We start from the raw sequence: 21,866 nt of genomic DNA, 5'->3' as shown, positions 1-21,866 counted from the left end.
TTGGGCTGAGAAGAGAGTTTTTTACCCAAGCATTGTAATCGTTTTTACTAATAGTAAATTCATCTTATATTTTCATTTCCAAAAAAAAAAGGAAAAACAATTTCTTCTTCATCATCTACACAGCAGCAAACAACACTCTGTCCATTGCTCGATTGGATGTCGATTGGCCCTTCCATCATTCTGTCTCCCTTCTTTTATCTTCTACCATCACATGCTGTCCATTGCTCGATTGGATGTCGATTGGCCCTTCCATCATTCTCTCTCCCTTCTTTTATCTTCTACCATCACAGGCTGTCCATTGCTCGATTGGATGTCGATTGGCCCTTCCATCATTCTCTCCCCCTTCTTTTATCTTCTACCATCACAGGCTGTCCATTGCTCGATTGAAGTTAATGTTCACCGTTGGCGTCATTACATTGTTTCTATTTCCAATCGAACTTTTCAGTCGATTCCATCACACCAACGGTGTACCAAAAGCTTTTGTTGAGATATAAATCGTCTCTCATTCATCTTTGTCCTTGTATTGTTCTATGAGTTACGATTTGAGTAAAGTTCTTCAATGTTGTTGATGGACTCTGGTGATTAAATAGGGAAAATGAATTGTTTGCAATAAAGTGTAAGCAGTAGAATAATAGTATGGCGAACTGAGAAGTAAGAAGGCTCAAGTTAAAGTGTATTCCATGAGGAAAGTGTATAGTTTTGTCCTCTCAACCCAAAGTCAAATGCTCTAAACCAGCTATTAATCAATACAGTTATGAAGTAGACAAAGTTGGTGATTATTAATTAAGAGCCCAATTACATTTTAAACAAGTAGCTTGAGGACTTGTTTTCGGCATCCACAACATTGTCTTTATATAAAATGTTGAAATACCGCATCGACTCCATTTATAGATTCCTCATACTTTATAAAGAATCGAAGAGTAAATGTTGTTCGCCGAGCTAAGTAGCGTTTGCTTATAACCCAAGTGGGGTCATTATGGTGACTGAACGATGGCATTGGTTCTCTTGGCAGGAGTCACGATTGCTTTTCGTGGCTTGCCCGTTCCAAGCTATGAGTTGAATCGTGTGATTTGGGCGAAGGCTTGGATCTCGTGTTTCCTAAATGAGAAGGCACAGCGTTAGGCTGGTTTCACAGAGCACAGCGAAAACTTCGTGTTCATAACAGTGCAAGGATTACGAGCTGGTTTTTTGTGGTTAGCCTAGCCAATCGGACGACACTTTGTTCTTTCGTTCTCAAACTTTTTGCTCAATACGTGCTTATTATTATTGTACAACTTTAATAAATTCTATATTCACTCAACTCTATGATTTTATGTTTACTTGATTAAGTTTTCAACATTTTCTTTTTATAAGTTTTACTAAAATATACCTATTTCTTATGCTTCGCAAAAATTTAACTAAACAGTACAAAATATGGATATGCTTAAACCCTCTTCATAGTATTCAATATGATTATACAAGGAATACGAATGATATAAATAAAAAATGTGTTGGCCGTGGCATGGAAGGATAATGGCTGCCGAAATAAATATATCTAAAAAATGAAGTAGAAATATAGCATATGCAAGTCAAGTTCGAGCACCAGAAATACCAGAGGTATGAGCGTTCAATGTCAAATGATTGAGTTATCTTTGAACAAATACTATCTTATACTTACCCCAGATTAATAAATATATATATATATAATACTTTTTATCCTCTTCTTTCATAAATTATTGTATAAAAGAGTTACAAATGTAGAATTGTGATATAATGTCTCCTCCAATTATTTATTTTTCCTTTCATTCACTAATTTTACATGCACAAACAAGATAATACATTTACTAATTTTCCTTTTACTAATTTTAATCATAAGACTGATGAAGTATTAAAAATGAGTTTAGTCCAGTTAATTCATAAATCAAATTAAAATATGGGTTTAGTAGGCTTGTATTTGGATTTTGAAATTTCAGCATTTGTAGAATTTTGAAGAACTTTCAGATTTCGGACCCTCCTTCGTATAGTAAAGCAAAGTTAGTAGGTTTAAAAGATGTTGACCTTTCAAATTGTGGTTATAGGTACAAATTCATACAAGCTGAATTATGCATAGTAAAAACAGGTAAATTCAAGCACGAGCTCACCTTTTAGCGGACTCTGTGGATTTCGGGCAGTCTCACAGACGACTATAACTCGTAAATGAACTACGACATCAGTCTATTCCAACCACCGAATGAGTCAAAAATTCCAGTCATGATTTCAAACAAATCTAATAACCAAACAGGGATACAAACATCGCAGTGGTCTTCTCGCTTACTCGGTTTGCTTTTCCCCGCACACCTGTTAACGGAACATGAACCTGCAGCAATTTTGTGTCGGCTTTGATTGATCATCAACTGAATTTACCAATTTCCATCTTCTTCTTGATTGCTTTTTGACCATGGTATACAAACGAGTCTAATATTCCCGAAACTGTAAAGACGCCTGAATAAAAAAAAATGGAACGAATAATCAATAACGGGGGATATCTGTGAATTAAAAGGTTCCATAGTCTTGGAATCAAAGCTGTTCTTGAATTAAACTGGGAATAAATTGCTAGAATTTAATGAAAGTGATTAAAAACTTCAAAATATATCATCTGTTTTGACCCCAACATAGAAAATCCTCAGGCTATAGTTTTGTTCACTCAGTTAAGGAGAGATGACTCGGGAGTTATCAAATCTATACGTGTGCCCTCATAAAACATAAACATGAACTTCGATTTTTCATTCTCTCTCTCTCTCTCTTTTAAAGAAATAAGAACAGGGTATATTTAGACTTGTGACGTAAATTTTAGATTTTAGAAGTCGGATCTGGAAGATCTTGGGTTCTAGTCTCATACAAGTTTAATCAAATATGACTCAGTTCATTAAGGGGGAAACGTGCTATTAATTTGTATTTAAAAGAAAAAATGAATCAAAGGATCATTACCTCCAACTATAGCACAAACATTTGTTAGAAAGTGCAAGAATGAGACGTGCTTCTCTGTGAAAGTAACCTGAAAAATGAAAATTAAAATAAGCTCAGAGAAATAGCAGGAATCAGATGTCCAGACTCGAGCTAACGTAATACACCTTTTTGTAAGTAAACAAAACGGCACATTTTATTGGGTTAAGAATTAGGGTTTAATGGTAATTTTGTATTTAGGTTAAGACCCCAAATGGGTGAGGGTTTGGACAGATCAGAACTATGGAATGAAAATGTTTCTTGCTTTCTCTCTTCAGCCTTTCTTATATTTCTTCTCTAGTTCTACTCTTTGGCTTAATTTCTGCTGCATTTCTTACCTTAATCTATTCTTCTTCCAATTTCTTCTAGTTTTCTGTTTGTAACCATTACAGCTAACATCTATAACTACTCTTTATGAGAACTTAGGTCCAATGCTTGACCCCTTAGAATACCTCATATATATAAAAGGAATCTCGAAAGTGATGTAGCATCTCTAAGACGTCAATTGTTTATTCAAAACAAAGAAATTGCATAAAAACAAAAGCAGAGGAGAAACCAACCTTGATAGGAGAAAGGTCATAAAAGAAGAAAACTCCTGGGAGGGATTGAAGCCGGCCTATTTCTGTGCCCTTAAAATGCTCTGTCACAGAAAACTGTTGAAAACAATCTCTCATGCATTAATCATTTCGACTTAAATGAAAGATGAGATAAAATCGAATCTTTTTGCAAGTTTTTTAACCACACCTGATTTGACTGGATAGTGTGTCCACTCACATCTGTATACACCGTAGGTACAACCTACAAGACAGAAAGCAGATTGAAAATCCCTCAAACTGAGGCCCTTTTCTTCTTTAAAGCTCATGTAGGAACATGGTAAGCTACATGCATCAGAGACAAGAAAATAAAGAATACATGCCCCTGAAGATATGACAGTGTGCCATCAGTCTACCCAAGATGCTAAAAGGTTAGTGAATACATGCTAATTGATCTTCTTGAAAGTGTCATTCTCTCTTGTTTTCACAGAGAGTTCAGAACACATGGTATTTCGGTTTATATTGGCCCAAAACTAAAGGTGGTAAATTATATTCTCAGCAGGGTCTCATTCTTAACTTTATTGATCAGTTTGCTAGTGTCATTAGTATTTGAAAATGGAATTGTTTCCTCCATAACATTGACGGCATGCATTAAGTTTAAAACAATTAAGCTAATCGCTCAGGCTTTGATGTTCTGTGATTCTATACCGTTCAATGAGGAGCAGTCATATACTAATTTTATCCCTAGTCTTAAGTTCTTTTATAGTAAATTGTGAACCTTGATATGATATAACAGTTACATAAGTAGAAGTGTGTGTGGAAGTGTTACCTGCTGCAGCCTGCATGCCTAATAGGCTGATGGAATGAAAAAGGTTACCAAAAGGCAAACAGTCTTAGATCTAGGTCCTGGCTACTGAACTAGATAGAAGTGATAACTCTGATAACGATTGGAGAATATGATAACATGAACTAAATATGAATTCACCCAGAAAACTGACCTTGATAAAGTACTGGAACATCCCACTTGGTTGTTCTTGAGTCCATTGAACACTGAATTAGAAGAAAAAATGTAAGATATGCCAACATCTAGCTCTTGTGCATGGCCGATGTAAAACAATTAAGCAAAAGATAGTAAGTACCTATCAAGAGGATTCACTACCCCAGGGAAGTTATCTCCGAAAGCTAATCTATTGATCTTGTGACTTATCTATATCAAATATTCATGAAGCATATAACATTAGATAATCATTTTCAGATAAAACATGCTAATGTACACAAAGAATGGAAAAAAAGGGCTATATCTTACATTAAAACTATCCTTTTGAAAATGCAAGCAAGTCATGTACATGAACATTTGATTGCTGAAAGCTTTTCCCAGGTGCAAAATGAAAATTCCCGGCCACCTTCTTAACTTCTAAAAAGCCATATATGTTACACCCCTCACCTTCTTCATCCTTAATCTTCTGAAGAAAACCCTCCCTCTTGCACTGAACAATAGAAACAAGAAAGCATAAACAAGGGTCACATTCATTAAGTCATGTAGGTCAACTGGGTTAAGACCAGTATGAAAGGGGGGAACAGACAAAACCTTTGAATAGGCCAACCAGAAAGCAATAAATTACAACAAAACATAGACAAGCATACACTGTTGCCCACTTGGATACTAGCTCGGGCAAAATTGTATATATTTTTTTTGCATGTTTCAACTATCAACTAAAAGTTTCAAATATTATGCAACAAATATTGTATTGGTAGTTATCCTGATACAAGATAACAAATAAATAATCATCTTAAGATTACTGAGATAAAAAAAGTAATCAAGTTTTCAATGCACCAAGAAGTGGGCACGCAAAGTCCCATGTCAATACCTAATTATAAGAAAAATAACTATCCCTTGCCATCTTGGCAGCAGGCATCCAAATAGAGCCTCTGTGGGAGTTGGATCTGAAATTGGTCAATACTCAATAGGCATTTTTAGGAAGTGAAAATAGATTTCAGTTTATGCTAAGTAGCTTGTGGAAACAAAAACATTAAAGTACAAACGTGGCTGTCAATATCAATGATACTGAAGGCAAAACAACTTTCTATCCCAGCATATATGTGTAAGTGTTCATCATACGAATTAAAGTTACTTCAGAGATCTGACAGTTTGAGCTCTTATGCAGACAGACCTGGTCAATCAAATCTGGGTTTGACAAAGCCCAACCTTTCTTTCTGTATGCTTCACGAACATCCTCACAGGAGTTGCAACAATCATCATCAGCCTGCGACATCAAAAGGAAAAAGAATGCTCAGGGAGGAAAAGTACATCATGCCTGTGAAAGATAGTAATTCTTATAACTGGAGTGTTTTCAATGATTATTCACTTCCTAAGTAGTGACAACAGCTGCCTTGTCAACTCCAGAATAAAATACAACCAAATCAAAGGAAATTTAGGGAATGGACAAAAGACAAAAGAAAAAAACTGAATAGATGCTAATAAATCAAATGTTTATATTATTTTAGGCATAGAATGAAAAAATGATAAAATGACAATTCTATTAGGATAACAATAAATAAGGTATTGGGGCCTAAAAAATGTTGAAGATCCTTCATATTCAGGAAAAGCATGCATCCAGTGGATAGACTCATAGCACAGTGAACTATAGATGAAGCATACCGCTTCTGCGCCATAACATGAACCACAATACGTCTCATTGTGCTCGAGCCTGCCACCATGCCTCTGTAAAGGCTTCTCAATCTGTGCGAAGCAGAAAGAAAGGAAAAGAGAGAGAGAGAGAGAGAGCTAATTGTGTGGTTCCTCAGATCATTTACATAAAGAAAAAGAATGCGACTGAGGAATCAACTTCAGGCAATATTGCAATATGGCAAACCTTGGGAGCACCAATTCCATCCTGTCTTGATTCTATAACATTGCCATGTACATCTAACCGTTTCTTGATTATGTCATGTCTCTGCAAGTTAATAAAAATAAATGTTCAGCAGCATGCATAGAAAAAAAGTAAGTTCTGTGAGCATGCACATAAACTTCTGACTATATTGCATATGAAAACTCATTTATGTGCGCCTGGAGAGGGTGGGGGAGTAGGTTAGAAAATTCCCTTTACGATATTTGATGTAGGAGAAAAATTCACCAGTATAAAACAAAAAATGCATAAGTCCTTGCAATGCATACCACATCGAGGTGCTGCTCTCCACTTATGTCCATTGCATCAACGCTGAGGATTGAGCATGCAAGAGCAGGAAATGTGATATCAAACTGCATTTTCAAATCCAAAAGGAACATTAAGGAATTAAATAAAGCTGAAAAGAAACACTATGAGATGCGTAAAGTGTAATACAATGGTAATATTCGTTTTCATAATGCAGAATATGCTGATTGAGAACATATAAAAACAATTTGGATGAAAAGGAAAATGGAAGAATCTTCAGGAAATCTTGCAAAAGTAAGAAGAATCTTCAGAAAATTTTAAGTGAATTTCAGGCCATAGGGAAAAAACTGAAAAGGAAATCTTAAATTAAAGTAGGACTAGCAAAGGACAATACATTGATGCGTAGAGTTTCCCCTCTTGAAGTGTCAACCACAAGCTTTGTTTCAGTCACAGCATGAAGATATAATCCTGCAACCAAGACCGGGAAAACAAAAAATGTTAATTGGAAACAGACCATCTAACTTAGATTCTGAATAAGAAAGGAAAAACTCACCGCCCCTCCCTTACCCAACCCAGCCATACCACACACAAAATGCTAAGACTTAACATAACTGAATAGAACTGATAAAGCAGACACTAAGGAGCCGTTTGGTTCACGACATACAACATTACCGGGGAATTGAATTCTCATTCTCCCGTTTGGTTGGCCGGTAATCTTTTATTACAACAGTGGATTTTTTTGGGTATATTACCGGGAATGTGATTACTCCTTCCCTTAGGTATTGTTGAATTACCGGTATTTTGAACTAAAATACCCTTAAAAAAATTTCAAAATTATCCTTCTTCTGTCATTGAATAATAAAAATTCTACGAAGGTTAAATTACAAATTTATCCTTAAACTATTTTAGATTTACAAAAAAAGTCCGTAATTATAATTTTATATTAAATTCAGTGGTTAAAATAAAATTTTACCCTTTCATTAAGCCTATTTATCTTTTCAATTTTGTAAAAAAATTATATAAATTTTATAAATTTAAAATTTTTAAAGAAAATATATAAATTAATTATAGTAATATTATAGTAGAATTCAACTTGTTTAAAAAACAAATATATAATAAGGACAATTTGGTAAAATATAAATTCCAATAATCTTTTATTCCTTTAACCAAACATGGTAATCTTACATTCCTAATAAACCAACCAAACACAAAATACAACATTCTTAGTAATCTATTCTCTGGTAATCTTTTATTCCATAGGTAATCTTACATTCCGTGAACCAAACTAAAGAGAAACCGGGTTTAATGTGAAGTATTCAAAACAAAGCATATAAACAAGAATATCATTCATCAATAGAGATCTCAATAAGCATATTCAAATTTCAATGGAACTTGGCACCGGCACAAGCATCATGGTTGAGCCATGAAGGTGCAAGAGATTCTAATCAAATACACAGTTCCTTGAATGAAGTCCGGAATAAATTTGAAATCTCATTTTCTACCATTAACATGCCTCATTTATGGTATGGCTTTACTTGAAATGTCTGAAAATACAGACAACTACCACTAGAAAAGAACCTGCAGTGTGTCTTGCACTAAAATCACAAAGCGGGTGATAGGAAAAACATGATTGAGTGTAAATATTTTCATAAAAGGGTTATCAGTAGTTCCATCCGAAAAAAAAGGGTCATCTTTACCGACTCCTCAATCATAGTACTGCAACAATAATATGTTGAACTATAACTCTCTCCCTATTCACATACAACCCCTTAAGAATTGTGCACCATATTAGTCGAACAAACTTGGTCTAAAATATATGCAAAATTATAAATGAAGCTCAGCTTGCACATGACTCCAGCTCACGGCTATTGTTGTGTGTTGAGGTACATTTTAGATCAAACCAATTCACAAACAGTCTTCGAAAACTACCCTCTTTAGTATAATCGATAATCATCCCCTTACAAATTCCTCATGTTTAACTTACTGGTTCATCAATAACCTTAGCCATCATCTCGATTCAAGTCACAATTCAAACCTAAAATAGCCTAACAAATTTTCCAAAGAAAGAACAATTTTCAAACAATTCAATTCCAAGGTAGATAAAAAAAACAGATCCAAGTAATTGAGTAGAGAAAAAAAACTTACGGAGCTCGGAGAAGAAGAGCAGGAACATAACAACCGAGGAGACAAGAGTGATAACGCCACCGGAAAGAGTGCGGCTGTAGAAATCCTCGTTTATCTTAGGGTACGTATCTAAATTCCTTAGCTTATTCATTATGCCATCCATTAATTCTATCTGCTATTTTACACTTTTCTTGAGTTGATTTATGAAATGATCCCTGTTCTTACCCTAAAATCCCAAAAAAAAAAAAACAATTAAAAGATTCTAATTCGATGGAACAAATTACTTGAACTCCTCGTTGAAATTAGAATATAGATATTAGGTTTGAAACTAGGAGCATAAGATTTTCTGGGGACATTGACTCCTTTTTTTCTTGTCTTTGTCTCCGAGGAACGAAAGGAGAAATAAGGCGTACCGTATTTCCTTTTCTCCGGGATTACGATTAAGATTTAAGCGATGCACCGAAAGTTGAACCTGTCGGGGTTTAATTTTTGGTTTAATCTTTTAAATTTCGGTTTAATATTAACTAAAATAATAGTAGAATTAGAACTTCTGTTATTAATATTAATGCTGTCCCTTTGGTTGAGCTTCTTATCACATTCTGTGAAGTGCTGGTTCCATGTTTCCATATGACAATTTTTAAATATATATATATATATATATATATATATTGAATTCAGATAATTTTTCTATAAATACAATAATGGTTGAAAATCTCCTTATTTTTTTAAATAAAAATATTAAATTTATCGTACATATAAAAAACTTTATTAAATAGTTTAACAAATGACATTAAAGTATCCATTTTAATATCAATAACTAATTATTTAGTAGGATAAAGCACTGAAATTTTTAAGCACTATTAGATGTTTGAATTCTGATATTATGAATGTAATATTAAGAAAATTATCTTCATAAATAATTTTTGTAATATCTAATTTAAATTAATCAATTGTTAAATTAAACATCTTAAATAAAAAAATATATATCAACTTTAACTGCAACTACTGCATAATAAAAATATCAACAATTATTTAAAATTGTGATATATTTTTAGAGTAATATATACAAATGGTATCTGGCTATAAGGAGTTGTTTTATTGAATTCATTGATTATTAAAAGTTACAAAATGGTCAGTTGACTATTCATTATGTTCTAAATTTGTCCTTTTTCATTAAAAAATTAACAATCGTCTGAGCTAGATGTTAATCTGCTGATTGAGATACAATAATCGTTTGAGATTATATGATTAGATTTTATCATATCTCAATCATCAAGTTAATGTCCAGCTCAGACCGTCGTTAATTTTTTAACAAAAAATGACGAATTTGAAAGATAATAAATAGTTGGGTGACCATTTTATAACTTCTAATAGTTGATAACTCAACAAAAGAACTCCTTATAGTTAATGAATTATTTTATAATTTTTAATAGTCAAAATACTTAATAACATATTATTCTATAATCAGTGTACCGTTTGTAAACTTTACTCATATTTTTAATGAAAATGTCAACAATTATTGTAGTTATAACAAATATTGTTTAGTGGACTAACAAATGAAGTTGATAGATAATTACAGTTACCGAACAAATTAGAAAAAAATTGAGAGATTTTATATTTTTTTATAGATTTAGACAACTTTTTTAGTAGTTAAGGCAATTGTTGGAGATCTTTCAGTCTTTTTAGAGAGATTGTCAACAATTATCGTAACTACAAGTCTTGTAAAGGATCCAACAACAACAAAATGACGTTAAAACATTGATTTTAGTTATGACTACAAAAAATTTAGAGAAATTCGACATACTTTTTATTCGATAGACTTGGATAATTTTTCTGATTCTTATTACAATTGTTGAAGGTCCTCTAAATATATAAAATTGTTAATAATAATCATCGTTATGACTAACTTTGTAAGTGGTACAACAAATGATATTAAAATGTCAATCTTAATTATAATTATTAAAAGCGTAACATAGAAAACTATAGATACTCATTCTTAACAAAAATTCTTTAAGTACACAAAATTAATATAAAATATAGTTGGGCACTAATTTTTACTCTAAGCCATTTTAAAATTAAAGATCTTAAAAAGTAATTATATATATATATATATATATCAAAATTTAATTTTTTTTTAATTTTAAATGAAACAAAAGTTTAATTATAATAATTTTAAAATTATGAGTGAGTTAACATATAATTAACTCATCAAAATTAATTGTCATTCCATTTTTTTACAATAATATATATTTGTTCGTGTTATTCAAATAAATAATGTAAATGTGTGTGAGGTTTTCGACAATGATCCTTGTGGTTAGGATTGTTTAAAATCGGGTATCAGAATTTTCAGGTATCAAAATACTGGATCGTATCTCGGCATATAAAATTCGGGTATCCGTAAATTAGGTACCCATATTTTCGGGTCACGAGTATCCGATTTATTTTTTTCTTTAAATCATATTATTTATTTAAAAAATACATTGTAAAATTCTAAAATTTAAAGATTTATAATACTAATCTACTTATAAAATTGATAAATTTAAATTATATAATTAAAAGATAAAAATTATTAAAATATATAATTAAATTAAAAGTATTTTGAAGTTAAAAGAAATAATTTAAATTGTTATGGTGAGATAATTTAAAAAATTAATAATTTAAAAATGTTATAATAAAATGGTTTAAGAAATTATACATTTAAAATATTAGGGTGGAGTAATTTGAGAATTAGAAATAAAAAATATAATATAAAATAAATAATAAAAAAATAAGAAATCTAATATCTGGTCGACGGGTACTCAATTAAAGGATATTTTGTGACCTGGGCCCAACCCAAAAACCCAAGAAAAATAGTAGGCATTGTAACCCAAAAAATTGAATATTTTTATTATAAATACCTATATTTTTTAATCGGTCAACGGATCAACTAATCGAATAATTTAGATTGAATATTTTTAAACACGTTTACTTTCGGTGGAAGTAATGGTTTTGATCTCTTGCTACAGCAACTCTACTTTGTATTTATACTTTCTATCTTTTCCCCCCATTTAAATATTATGAAAAAATGTTCCATCCGAAAGATAAAAGGGAATTTATCTTAATTGTCTATTTTATTAGGTAAAATATATAAATAATTTTTTGATTATAAGATATTATTTTATTGGGTTTCTTAAATACAAAGAGTTATTTTGTTAAGTTCCACGATTATTAAAAATTACAAAATGGTCACCTAACTATTCATTGTGTTCTAAACTCATTCTTTTCCATTAAAAATAATGATCGTCTAAGCTTGACGTTAACATGTTGACTGAGATATAATAGTCGTTTGAAAGATGAGATCATATTTTATCATTTCTTAATTAACAGATTAACGTTAAGCTCAAATTATCGTTAATTTTTTAACAAAAATGAAGAGTTTGGAACATAATAATAGTCAGATAACTATTTTGTAATTTGTAATAGTCGAGGGACTCAACAAATCATTTCTCTTTGGTCCGAAAACTATTTTATAACTTTTAATAATTAAACGACTCAACAAAATAGTATATTATAATAAATGGACGATTTGTGCACTTTACCCATTTTACTTTATAAACAAAGACTAAAATATTCTAATGGCAAAGAATAATTCTGAAATAACTTGTCTTTATTACATAGAAGTCGACGATTGTTGATACAAATGGTTGGGATTTATGAATTTGAGTTGTAAGTTTAAATTCAATCCTATCACCGTCACTCTTAGTAGACAATTTATATATTTTTATATAAATCTCAATTGGATTTTAAATATACCCTGACCCTGGATTGGGGAGTCATCCCATACCTAATTTTTTTTACCGAAATATATATATTAATTTTATTCTATAGTTTTCGAATAATATAAAATGGTTAAAATTTATAATATGCAAACTAAGAAAATAAGACGACAATTGTAGAGAATATTAAAAAAAAGGTTTTAATAGGTAGGAGTAGGACACTAAGAGAAGAAAAAAGAAAGACAAACATGTGGCACTGCAATTGACGCGAGGCAATGGATGGAGGGAAGAATCCGGGCAGACGATTTAGCATTATTTCCTATAGAAAGTATAAAGCTTTAAGCTTCATTTCACTCTCCCACATCCTTTTATTGCTTTCACATTCACAACAATATTAAGAAGCCAACTTCTCCCTTTCCTGAGTTTGATTTTGACCCGTCGCCAACCACCGCCCCAACCCCATCCCCACTTTCTCTAACACTTCGAATCTTCTTAAAATCCCTCTCATTTCCATCTCTTTTGCTTCCCAAAAATCCCTAATTCAGATCATATAGGAAGAAGAAGAAGAGGAGGAGAAAACTCTTTTCTTCTTTGCTCGTCTCGTATTCATGGTTGGCCTTTGTTTCCTCTGCAACTTTTTTAAATAGTCAAAAGTTTCTTTTTCCCATAGATTCTGGTAAAAAGTGGTCGTAGTATGAAATCTTCAAGCGGTGGTGGTGATAACGAGTTCGGCTCAATCCCACCATTTTTGAACACTTCAACTCACTTTAACCCACCGACTTTGTTTCAACCTTTATCAAGCCAGTCCATCTTGGGTGCTCAAGGGCTCAACCAATTTCCATTTCCAAGCTCATCATCGATGCAAATGCAACCAAAACCGGTTCACGACATTAACGGTGTTACCAAGAACCCCAAGAAGCGAACCAGGGCATCAAGGAAAGCACCCACTACAGTTCTCACCACTGACCCGACGAATTTTAGAGCCATGGTGCAAGAATTCACTGGAATCCCCGCACCACCATTTTCGAGCTCGTCTTCGTTTCCTCAAAGGCTCGATCTTTTCGAGTCTGGTCCATCAGGTATCCGGTCCAGTCACTTGGAAGCTTTACGTTCATCAGCTAGAAGAGTTCAGCCAGCTTCAACTCCATTGTTGAATAACATTCCTTTAGTTGAAGCTTCTAATATGTTAAACTTGCAAACTCAAATGGTTCAGCCTCTGTCCCAGGGAAGTTCGGTTTCAGGCTCAACAATGGCTTACCTCGATGAGTTGGCCGGCTTCAGCCATGGTGGCAGTGTGAGTCTCAGTGGCTTACATGGAAACTTAAGAGACTTATTAGTTGGATTGGACGATGGGGATGAAGCTCATTTGAGGCCGTTTGGTACTAATTTCAAGTTGGATTAACGTTCCATCAAGAGCTGAAGGCACAGTTGATTCATGGAGTATTTCTCCTGCAGAGTAGAATAATTACTTACCGTTACGAAAATTAAATGTGCAAAATAACCAGAAATGTTAATGTGAACAGGATTTTGCTGCTGTGATCATATACTCTCTTCTTTTGTTTCATTTCCGAAATAAATAAACAGTGTAATTATATGCTCTACTGTGCATATATCTAGAAATTACGTTTATATTTTAGGATGATGCTGTCGGATGAGTAATATTAATAATGTCGGATGAGTAATATTAATAACGATTATCATTAAATTAATTTATAAAACATAAATTATAAAATATTAAACGTATAATTATAAATTAGTTTCCATTAATAACGAATACCATTAAATTAATTTATAAAATATAAATTATAAAATATTAAATGTATTATTATAACTTAGTTAAAAATTAAACGTAATTTAATTAAAATATAATATTTATAAAACATTAGTTTTTACGGTAAATTATACTATTAATCACCTAACTATTTATCCCTTTTACTTTAATCACCGATTTTTCAATTTTGTCAATCGAGTCACCTAATTATTTAAATCTTGTCAATCAACCCATATGTCGGTAAAAATTCATAGGGAAGATAATGTGGCAGTTAATAAAATTTGTATAATTATATATTTAGTCCTCATTATTTACACATTCTATTAATTTGGTCCCACCTTTTATTTAATTAAATAAATTTAATCCTCAATCCGATGGTGATATGTGTCATTGTGTGATTGAATTTTTTTTATTTACTAAATTTTCCATCCAATCAAATGGTTCCATGTGTCACAAATTGAATGAATGTAAAGTAAATTAAATCAATAACTGATGTTGGTGTGGTTTGAATCTGGGACGCAAGTCAAAAAGCTAAGCGCCCTAATCACCAAGCTAAACCACTAAATTTATCTAATATACAAAACATAGTCTATATAATTTATGATATAGTTAATAGTAATAAATAACCTTATAAGGACTCAAACATGAAATAATTGAATAGTATTAAAATATAAAATATATATAAACAAATATTATAATTGATTAATAAATAAATATGTTTTATTTATATTTTAAATCACATTTAATGCAAAAAGTAAAATAAAAGTGAATTTAATATGTTATAATTGAAATGCATCATTTTACATATTTTAAATTAATAAATTGTTTTCATTATTCTAATTTTATTGAAGTGAAATGTATCATATCTTATATTTTAAAATATTATAACGTCGATCGAATTCTAATCTTATTTAACAATTATATATTAAAATAGACTAATTCAATAAAATCAAGTTTCCCCTAAATTTTTCTTCAAATATATAATGATTAAATAATAAAATATAAAATTCTTATTCTAACTGGGATATAAACAAGTCAATGGATAAGTTAAAATGCTTATTACGATAAGCCTTCAACTATCAGGAACATTCTAGTCAACGAAGCTATTCTTTATATTTCAATTATAATATATTAAAATCATTTTTTATTTTTTCATTAAAATGATTTAAAATATAAATAAAATATATTCACATATTAACTCAGTTATAATATTTGTGTGTGTATATATATATATATATATATCATATTGTCTTATTATTCAATTATTCCATGTTGGAGTCCTTATTAGGTCTTTTTCTTTTTTTAATTCCATTAGCTATATATATTATGTCGTGATAAAATTGTCATTTGAATGATGCAGCCTAGTGGTTGGGGCATTTTCTTCCTCTCCTCACGTCTTGGGTTCAAACTCTACCAACAGCAGTTATTGATTCAATTTATTTTCTATTCATTCATTTGGTGACACGTGACATCATTTGATTGGATGAAAAATTATTAAGTTAAATAAAAATATTAAGAAAAAACATCCAATCACATAGTGACACTTGTCACTATCTGATTGAGGATTAAATTTATTGAATTAATTAAAAGTTAAGTCCAAATTAATAGAATGTGTAAGTAATGAGGACTAAATGTGTAATTATATAAAATTTATTAACTGTCATGTCATGTTCTCCGTTAATATTTAACGACAGGTGGCTTGATTGACAAGATTTAAATAGTTAGGCGACCCGATTGACAAAATTAAAAAATCGGTGGTTAAAGTAAAAAGGGTAAATAGTTAGGTGGTCAATGCTATAATTTACCCTATAAGCTAATGTTTTATAAATATTACATTTTAATTAAATTACATTTAGTTTTTTTAACTAATTTATAATTATACGTTTAGTAATTTATAATTTAAAATTTTATAAATTAATTTAATGATATTCATCGTTAACGATGATCGTCCATGCTCTACGAACATTGTAAATTTTGTCTATATTTTATAATTTTTATTTTTATATTTAAAGAGGGGTTGAAGCATTTTCCCACTTTTTCAGTAAATAATCTTGTTTTTGATTTGTGTTTTACTTGAAAATGGAAATGAAGAGAACGTAAGCAGTGATGAAAAAGTAGATTTCAAAGTAGGCAATTGGTCATCCTTCAAGGCTGCAATGTTAGACCGGTTGGGTTTTCTTAACTTATTACTTTAAAGATGGAATAATTAACATTTCCCTCGTTTACTTTTCCACTTATTTGACCGTTTCTCTTGGGTTTTATCGACGGGGATGACTATTAAACCATGTGAATTTAACGTCTACTTTGCCCAAGTCTCGGCTGTAATCATTAATCAACAAGGTAGATATGAGAATGTTCTTGCTTATGTGTTTTTTATATATATATTTTTTATTTCACCTTTTTCATAGTGGGATGTTGGGAATTATGTTTTAGGATTTAACATGTCAAATGAGCTACGGACCATCATTGGTAATTGCATTGTTTGTCCTTGGTCTTGTGTTTTATCAATCCCGTGTTAGTGAAGGTCTTGTGTTTTATCATTGGTAAAGTAAGATTACATCTTATCTATAGTGTAAGACTACGACATAATCTTTATCAAAATTTAAGATTGCACATATAATTTTAAATAATACGAACCAAATACTTTTAAGAGTAATGTAATTTTATTCAAATTTTAATTTCTTAAAACTTGAACTTGGTAAGATCGATTAAACGGTTGATGTTAACAAAATGCAGGGGTCCTATCCGGGCCTGGGCAGAAGAGGCACCTGCCAGGACCCAGAATTTTATAATGCACTGTACTTGTGAAAAAAATGGTTTTTTTATTAGTTATAGGGTCCACTTATTTTTAATAATTGTTATTAAGGATTTAATTTTTTTTAATATTTGTTATTATGAGAATACTCTTAAAATTTATTTGTTTTTAATATCTGTTATCGGGGACTATTTTTTCTAATAATTGTTATTATGGAGCTACTCTTGGAATTTATTTATTTTTCAACATTAGTTACTAGGAACAATTACTTAAATAATAATATTTAACTACAACAACGGTTGTCATGTAGTAAATGATATCGTCTGAAACCACAATATCTATAAGTGTTATGTCCACAATAACATATGTTATTAAAAATTCACAATTACGATACCTACAATGACCATACTATCATCAATTATATCCATAATAGTGATAAATACAATACGACCGAAGACACATGTACAAACTGTAATTTAAATTCTTGATTATAAACTTAATTTTTAGTTCCCCGAGAATCGTCAAAATCCCGTAAGGGTATGACAAAATGCAGACGGATTAGCCCGTTTCATTGAGGTTGATCCCAATGGGCTAGTTAATCGTTATCAGAGTAGATCAAGAAAGTGCAAAAAACCGGGTTTTGGCTCGCATTATTCACATTATTTAAGGATAAATCAGATTTCAAATTTCAAAAGCACTTTTCATTTTCATTTAGAAAAATAGAATGGAGATGGGGAAACCGTAGACGGTGCTCCAAGATTACAGATCGTCGTTCGATGTGCCAAAGCTGCGTTTCTGCTTTCTTCACTGAAATCATATTCTAATAGCGTCCTCGAATCTGCAGAAAACGACGAACTTGAGGTAAAATCATAACTTGACCTTCCACACTCTTGATCGCTCGAATTTGTGTTTAATACGGTTTTCAGTTAAGATCCTGATTAAAATCTCGATTTCTCCTGACTCGACGTAGAAGGAGAAGATGATGAGAGAAATAGAAAACGTGAGGGTGGCGTTAGTGAAGGAACGACTGAAGATCAAGCAAATCATATAGCGTGGGTCAATGGAGCTCACTCTTCAAGTAATCTTCGTTGCTTTGATTTCTATTTTCGTTATAAAATTAGCATTTGATATCTTTCTCGATTGGTGAAGATCTTAATTTTACCGACTACAATAGTTTCCAGTCATTTTGATATATGAAAGTAACGAAACGCATCCATTTGATTTTGAAAGAAAATTCACTTGTTTGTTTTCAGATCATCAATTTGCCTAACAAATTTACGCACTTTTCATTTGTTAGAATATTTATGTATTATTTTTTAATTACATTTAAATAAGATAGTGATAACATTACTAAAATATTTTATAATTCAATTCGATTGTTAGACATGTTTTACGAGTACAAACTTATTTTCCCTACTTTTTAATATTTAATAGAGTATAAAGTATTTTCTTTAGGAATAAATACTAAAATCATAAATGAATCTTTAACAAATATATAATTATACATTAATTTTGATTTAATATAATTAAATACTTAAATTTAGATTGTATTTCACTTGTACATATAAAATTTTGATTTTGATTATTTTACATATTTCCAAAGCAAATATATTTATTTATATTTTTATATTAATAAAATATAATTATTTATGTATATAATATGTAAATGTAAAACAATACTAAGTTAATAATAATTTTAATAATTTGTAAAAATTTAATTGAAACAAAATTCTACATATATACGATTAAGTAATATCAAAATTTATATATAATATTACGCATGTAATTAAATTTTATATATTGTAGTTCTATATTTATTTTAGGATAAATTACACCAGATACCATCGAACTTTAAGCGTTGTATCGTTTATAGCACTAAACTTTTAATTTTTCAATTATAGCACTGAATTTTGATTTTTGTTTCAATTATATCATTGGGCGTTAAATCGTTAACAACCAAATCAAAACGACATCGTTTTGGTGAGGTGTCTACGTCGATATCAGCAATCGTCAGTGATGTCATCATGTGGTTAACGATTTAATGATTCAGTTACAATTGAAACGAAAATCAAAATTCAGTGTTATAATTGGCAAAATAAAAGTTCAATAGTATAAATGAAAAAATTCCTAAAGTTCGATGGTATCTGATGTAGTTTACCCATTATTTTAATGAAAAGACAGTTTACTAAAAGTGGTGAGTATGGTGGAACAATTGAGAATTCAGTCATATATCCTCAATAGTCACAAATGTACACGATTATGAACTGAGAAATCAACAACTCCTAAATATGCAGATTAAACAATCTCAATGAAATGTTGCTGTCATTGACTAGCCCAAAAACTCAGTTGAATAATAATAATAATAATAATAATAATAATAATAATAATAATAATAATAATAATAATAATAATAATAATAATAATAATAATAATAATAATAGAGTTTCTGGACTCAACTAGACATTAAAATCCACCACTTGTAAAGGCCGACGCTATAAATTATTGTGTAAAATATCAATCTCATAGGGTATATCCTATACCTGCACAAAAACAAACATTTAGGGAAAACCCTTTACCTCATAATATATAAAATTAAAATCATCACGAAAAATGATTATAATATAATAAAATACCAGATGAATGTTGTATGAGATATGGATATATATTTTCTAAACATAAAAAAAAGTGACCTGTATTTTTCGAAATCAAATGTAACCTTAATTCATCACCACATTTTCAATAGGTAGTAGGTTCACCTCAAGCAGATAAACTGTACGGAATGGTATTCGAATACCTCATGCAAACAAGCCCCCTAAAACGTGCTTCGAATACAAATCCTACATATATGAAATTAAATCGTACACCATTAAGGAGTTTGATAAAAAAATTAGTTATTAACAAAATATATATATATATATATATATATATGTTCATGGTCGGTTAATTGTATTGTTTAGTCTAAACGACCGATTAATCGTTATCACGTGTACTAAATTTTGCTAATCATAATTTAATCATTAAGAAATGATTAATCGCTAACGGTTAACCGTCATTAACGATTCGGTTACAAGTTTGTGGCTAATTTATTATAATATTTTCTTTAAACACAACACAACATGAAAGTTTCAAAATTTCATAAAATTTACTATGATAGAAACATATTTATTTGTAGAAATCTTATTTATTTGTAGATGCATTTTATTTTTATAGAAATATATATATATATATATATATATATATATATATATATATATATATATATATATATATATGTGGTATATTCAGGTTTTTTTTCATTTTAAAATCTTAGGTACATATTTATATTTTACAATTTAAAATCAAGTTTTTTTCATCTATGTTTAATTTAATGTGTTCATATATAAGATAAACATGATAACTAAAAGAAATTGGAATGAATCATTTTAATTTTATTTATAATTCTATTTTTAAAAATATAATTAATTAATTATAATTTATTAAAGATTGACCAATGATTAATCATTTATCAAAATTCATAACCATTAACCGACAGTTTTAGTGGTTTGATTAATCGAATAAATCTCAACAGTTCAATTAATTACCCTATAAAATGTAACGTTTAGCGGTAACAGATTAATTTGAACACCCTTATATATATCACCAATAAACATAGTTGTTTGAACCTCAAATCTCCAAAAGAATAACATTTTCTTTAACTATCGATATCAATGTCAATCAATTTATATCGATATATTAATCAATATAAAATGTTTAGATTTAAACTTACCCTTATATCTAAAATTAAATTATAGTAATTTTAATTATTAAAATTAATCAAATATTATAAATATATAATTAAAGAGTATGTTTAAAATTATTTTTTAAATATAGATAATTTCAAACAATATAAATACACAAATACTCATCCATAAACTTGCTTGAAAGGCCTAGTTCCATTAAATGAAATATATGAAATGAACTTGAAGACGAAAAGAACTGAAGGAGAAAAGAATTGATTAAGCTTTTGAATTCGGTTCTTCCAGCTTGTAGAGCAGCTCTTTCATCGGTGGTCACCGGATAAAACCACCGGGAAAAATCACGATCGAAGAAATCCCAGTCCGACAAGAGTATACCACTGATCCCGATTGTAGACACACGATTTCATCCGATCTTGTTTATATGATATGATATTATATATTATGTTCATATTGCTTATATGATTTATTTATATAATATATTGCATATTATGTTATGATTGATATCATGTGGTATATACGCATTATATTACATATTTATAATATATACCTACATTAAACCACTATATATTATATTTATGCTTATATTATATAGTATTAAACATATATTTATATTTATATTATTACATGTATCATGAAAAACAATAATTACAAGCAATGCCCGACCCAACAGTTCAAGACCAACACTAAAACCCAGCAAGACCAACAGTAGACCCGGATCTGGAACCCGACTCGAACCGGCCCAATCTTCAAATCAGTTAGGATTTCAAAACCCTAACCTTAAGGCTCCTCACACTAGCGCCGCATGCTTGGCACCATTGGATCTACGGGCCACGATCTGACGCTCGAGATAGCAACTTGAAGATCCCTCATTCCAGTCGCAACCTACCGCCCGTTCTTCTCGGCACTCGGCGACGTGATTTCAAGGGAATCAAAACCAACCAACAAAACATGTATTTTAGTTCTAATAGGAGTCTAAAACGAACAAAAATAGGAAATCTTAGGACTATATATGCATGTAAAATTAGAGCAAGAAACACACGGAAAATAAGAAAGAAATACACTAGAGAAATCAGAGCAA

The 21,866-nt window shown here is 30.4% G+C and overlaps 1 pseudogene; it reads right to left on the bottom strand.

The window, feature by feature from the left end:
* Positions 1-2,165: 2,165 nt before the first annotated feature.
* LOC120176825 lies at positions 2,166-9,184 on the bottom strand (annotated as a pseudogene).
* Positions 9,185-21,866: the final 12,682 nt, after the last annotated feature.

The sequence above is a fragment of the Hibiscus syriacus genome, unplaced genomic scaffold (assembly GCF_006381635.1).
Source record: "Hibiscus syriacus cultivar Baekdansim isolate YM2019G1 unplaced genomic scaffold, ASM638163v2 tig00112255_pilon, whole genome shotgun sequence".
In the NCBI taxonomy this organism is placed as follows: Eukaryota; Viridiplantae; Streptophyta; class Magnoliopsida; order Malvales; family Malvaceae; genus Hibiscus; species Hibiscus syriacus.
This window is presented reverse-complemented; position numbering and strand designations above follow the sequence as displayed.